Source organism: Capsicum annuum, chromosome 12 (assembly GCF_002878395.1).
Source record: "Capsicum annuum cultivar UCD-10X-F1 chromosome 12, UCD10Xv1.1, whole genome shotgun sequence".
Classification (NCBI taxonomy): Eukaryota; Viridiplantae; Streptophyta; class Magnoliopsida; order Solanales; family Solanaceae; genus Capsicum; species Capsicum annuum.
The window spans coordinates 217,763,275-217,768,639 of NC_061122.1; positions in this window are offsets into that span (position 1 = coordinate 217,763,275).

A 5,365-nucleotide genomic window follows, 5' to 3' on the forward strand; every position below is an offset into this window, starting at 1 on the left:
TAAGGTTAATATCACCCTAAGCCCTCATTACTCAGTAAAACATTCGATCCTTAGCATCACAAAGAAAGAAAGAGGAGATTTCCCCTCTTCAAAGCAACTAGGGTTTATCGTCTTCAAACATTCAATTTCAAAGATTTCTTTAGGTTTTTATCTTTAGGTATGTGGGATTTCATTATTGGATCTCCTTTTACTCATTGATTCCCAGAGTTAACTCAATTTCTCAATTTAATTTCTTCCTCAAAGCTTTGAATTCATGAGTGATGAGTGATGTGAATTCTTTGATGTTCTAATTCATTGATCTCATTGAGTTATAAATTCATGTTTTAACATAAATTTCAGTATCATCACATGTTCAAAATTATAAACTCTAATTATATTATGAAATTCATCATTGTTGGATTTCACTTATTAAATTCCTTAATCCACTCAGTTTATGAAATTATCAATTGTTGCATTCTTAAGAGATGGTGGGTACGACATCCTTTTGAGTATTATATCCTTCAATTTACGTGTTTTGAATGTTCTCAGATAATGCATTTATTTCCAGTCTTTAGAATATTACTATTATTGAGCATTTCAGTTGGGAGTAGTACTTAACACTGAGCGGACGCATAGATGAAAACTTACCCATAAGTTAGGCTGAGATCTTTAGTAGAATTCCCTAAGTCCCAAAACTATAGCGCCACCGTAGGTTCTAAAGGGTCACCCATCAGACCAGGCTTGACCCTTAGTCCTTTTGGATATTAGTTTAATGGATCCACACTAGTCAGTCTTCGTATCCTTGGCAAGGTACAGAACACCCATTCTGTTGGGGTTACAGATTGGATCCCGATTAGCTCAGATTAAGGTATATCGATTTTCAGTAGCTCCCACAACCCACAAACCATAATTCATACTTTATGGTTCAACTTTAGATACTTGCATGACTTTGTATTCAATTGTTCAGTTTATCATACAGTACGTGTTTATTACTTGGTCTTGCATCATTTTACAATGTTACAAGGAAGTTTATATGTACAAATATGGTTAAAATTAATTTTTTTATGTGTATATAATAAATGTTGAGACTTGATCTGAGACCAGACACTAACCTTCGATCCAAGATCTGACACCAACCACTGATTCGAGACCTGACCCAAACATAAACTCGACACGTGAGTCTTAACCCTAACCCAAGACCTTACTCCAAATTCAAGATCTGACTCCTAACCTCAACCAGGAAGCCGACTCTCGATTCCCGAGTTGATTGCCAGAGTTGGGGTCAATTCTTTAATTGCGGCCAGGTCACATCTTGGTGAATTTTAAACGTAATGTATGAATAAATAATAATATGGCTTATTTCTTATAAGTTGATTATTAAATTACTGAATTTTCTCCCAATTTTAAATTTGAAAGTAGAATATCATTTTACTACTATGTATAAGCGCCAGTGAGCTTACAACTCAAGCCGACAGCGGGTGGTTGTCATGCCTGCTTTAAGTTGTCTGTTTTTGATTGAGGGTACTTTTTTAATTTCATATTTTTTATTTTAATTTAATTATGCTATTTTTGTTTTTAATATATTATATATTTAAAATTATGTAAAAAATATTATATAATTACAATAATTAATAATTTTAATTATTTAGAGACACATAAAAAAATTTGTTGACTCAAAATTTTACCAGTGCAACATAAATTGGACTATATAAATTTAATTTTTTTTTTTATGAAAAGTAATATAAATTACAATAATAATCAAATTAAAATATAGTGGAAAGATGTATAAAAAATGTCTTTGACTTTTTAAATTTTATCAGTGTCATATAAATAGGATAAATGGAGTAACATATATTACTTAAAAATTACGTAGAAAGTCATATTAAAAAAATAAAAAATAAAATAATAATAATAATAATAATAATAATAATAATAATAATAATAATAATAATTAACATCTAAAACTACATGATAAATTTGATTGACTTTCTCAAACATTCCATCAAGCCACATAAATTGAGATGAAAAGAATTACATATAGTATCTGAAAATTATGTTAAAACAATTATAAATCAATCATTATTAACTTAAAATAGTTTAAAATCATATAAAAGATTTGATTGATGTTTCAAATTTTATCTGTGCCATATAACTTAGATAAAACAAATAGCATACATTGAGCTTGTACTGACAAGAACTCCAATCTAGTATTAATACTAGCTGGCTTACGCCGTACTACGCACGACCTAATGTTGATCCTTAAAAATTTTACGTTATGTATAATTCTATCATTTAATTAAAAGCTTTATTTGTTTGGTTGAAAAATTTTAAGTTAGACATATAATATTATATTTAGATTGATAAAATTTGCATAACGATATTTTAAATTTTTCAAACTTTTATGACATTGATAGCCAATTATATTTTAAAATAATTTAATTTCTTAATTATTGTGATTTATAATATTTTTTTTTCTATTCTACTAATTAGAAGTGATATAGTAAAATTATTATAAAAAATACTTGTGAATTTTTTTTAGTGGCTTCATATAAGACGTCATGTTAATTTAAAACATCAAAAATTAATTTATCATTTTATGTATATTTTACCTTTTTTATTAAATATTAATAATTTTTTAATACTTAAATGACTTATACTAATTAAATATGGGTAATTTAGTAAAATTACGATTGAAATAGTTGAAACAGTCATATCATAAATATCTATTTTATTTTTTATTAAATATTATTAATTTTAATACTTAAATGACTTATAATAATTATTTAGGGGTAATATAGTAAAATCACGATTGAAAAAGTTGAGGCAGGCATGTCGAATATGAGCAGCCTGCTTCAGCTGCTTATTGTGACTTCTTATATAGGATACTAATAATATGATTTTTTTAATGCTTAAATAGCCATAATAAGTAATTAGGGATGATATAGTAAAATCACGATTGAAGCTGCGAAGCAGACATGTATTAAAAGTGATATAGCATAATAACTATAAAATATTACTTGTGAAAATAACCTAAGTGAGCCTCATATAAGACGTCATGCTAAGTTAAAACATCAAGAGTTAATTTACTATTTTATGTCTATTTTATCATTTTTATTAAATATTATTAATTTTGTAATACTTAGATGACTTATAATAATTAATTAGGGGTGGTATGGTAAAATTACGGTTGAAGCAACTGAAACAGATATGTCAGAAATATTTATTTTACTTATTTGTATTAAATATTATTAATTTTTTAATACATAAATAATTTATAATAATTAATTTAGGGTGATACAGTAAAAACACGATTGTAGCAGCTAAAGCAGGAATGTCGACCTGCTAGAAAGAAACTCCCTCTTTACGACTGTGCTACGCATGACTCAATATTGATCATTGAAAATTTACATTATATATAATTCTATCATTTAATTAAAACCTTTATTTATTTGGTTAATAAATTCCTAGTTAGACATAAATTATTATATTTAGATAAATGAAATTTGTACAAGAATATTTTTAATTGTTAATATGAAACCCATATAATTTCGAGAGTCAATCATTTTTTTTTTTTAACTTTTCACATAGTAATTATGAAATATATAATAAAATATTTTAAGTTAGTTAACTCTTGTAATTTAGAATACCTTTTATGTAATTTTCAAATAAAACATGATACTCTTTTAGTCCAAACTTTTGTGACATTGATAATTAATTATATTTTAAAAATAATTTAAGTTTTTGACTATTGAGATTTATAATAACTTTTTTTATATTCCAATTTAAGTGGGATTGATATAATTTCGAGAATCAACCAAATATTTTACATTCTTTACAATTTTTAAGTTGTTAATTATTGTAATTAATAATTATTTTTTATGGATTTTCTGCTATATATAACAGATTAATTATTTTTTAGATGTTTTATGTTATTAAATGTTGTAATTTACTATGTATTTTTCTTGAATATATAACAGATTAATTATTTATTTTAAATTATTAATTATTGTAGTTTATAATACTTTTTATGTAATTTTCAAATAATATATGTTACTCTCCTTGTCCAAACTTTTGTGACATTGATAGTCAATTATGTTTTTTTATATTTTTTTAATTATTGTGATTTATAATTTTTTTTCTATTCTAATTTAATTAGCACAATGTTTAGATGACCATAATAATTAATTAGGGATGATATAGTACAATCATGTCTTAAATGGCTTATAATAACTAATTAGAAGTAATATAGCAAAATTACAATAAAAAATATTTATTAAAATAATTAAGTAGACTTCATATAAGACGTCAAGTTAATTTAATATTAAATATTATCAATTTTTAATTCTTAGATGACTTATAATAATTAATTAGGGATGATATAGCAAAATTATCATTGAAGTAGCTGAAGCAGATACACTTTTATTTTATTTGTTAAATATAATTAATATTTTTAATACGTAAATGACATATAATAATTAATTAAAGATAATTTAGTAAAATTACAGAACAAACAGTCAAATAACGGCAAGCAGAGAGGTCGACGGCCGGTGTGGTGTGTGCTTCACCTGCCACACCGTGACTTATTATATAGGAGAAAACGTATGAGTCAATCTGTCTTTAACACAACCCATTTTTTCACTCTACTCACTTTTACTCATATGCAATATGAAAAGGTCGAACTATTACCCATTCATTTTAAGTCGACTAGTTTATAATCCATGATAATATTTAATTCAACCCCCTCATTTTCCACGCTAGTTGAAATCACAGATAATAGAGCTTAAATCAAGGATCTATCTCTGACGATATTATCTACCAATGATATTATACATGGGTGGAGCCAATTCAGGAGAAGGATGATCTGATGCACAATCTTCGTTCGAAAATTATGTGATGTACAATGGTTAAATGTTAGCTTTTATGAATGTATATTTAATCTTGCTCACTCCTTTACCAAATTCGTTGCTTCGCCACTGATGTTATAATGGAACTTTCGAGAGTAATTTAGTAAGTTTTATTGGTCAAAAACTGCTGCTGTTTAGCACATTTGATTCATTTAACTTTAGAATGTTCATGGCAACGGACATACGTGTATACTCATCCTAATTGAAAGTACTCTTAATCAATGTACGTATATTTAATTTAGAGAGAATCATTAAATGAATGAAGTTATCAACCTTCATTTTAGAAGTAACAATATTCCTTCTTTTCTGATACCTAACAGAAAACATGGCAAGTGGAGTTGGGATAATGGCTAGTTTGGAGGTGATAATAACGATTAGAGGTGAAGTCAGAATTTGAAGTTTATGAGTTTGAAATTTTGGTATTTTAAAGTTACTAAATTCTAAATAAATAATTTGCATATATTCAATAAATTTCTTAAGAC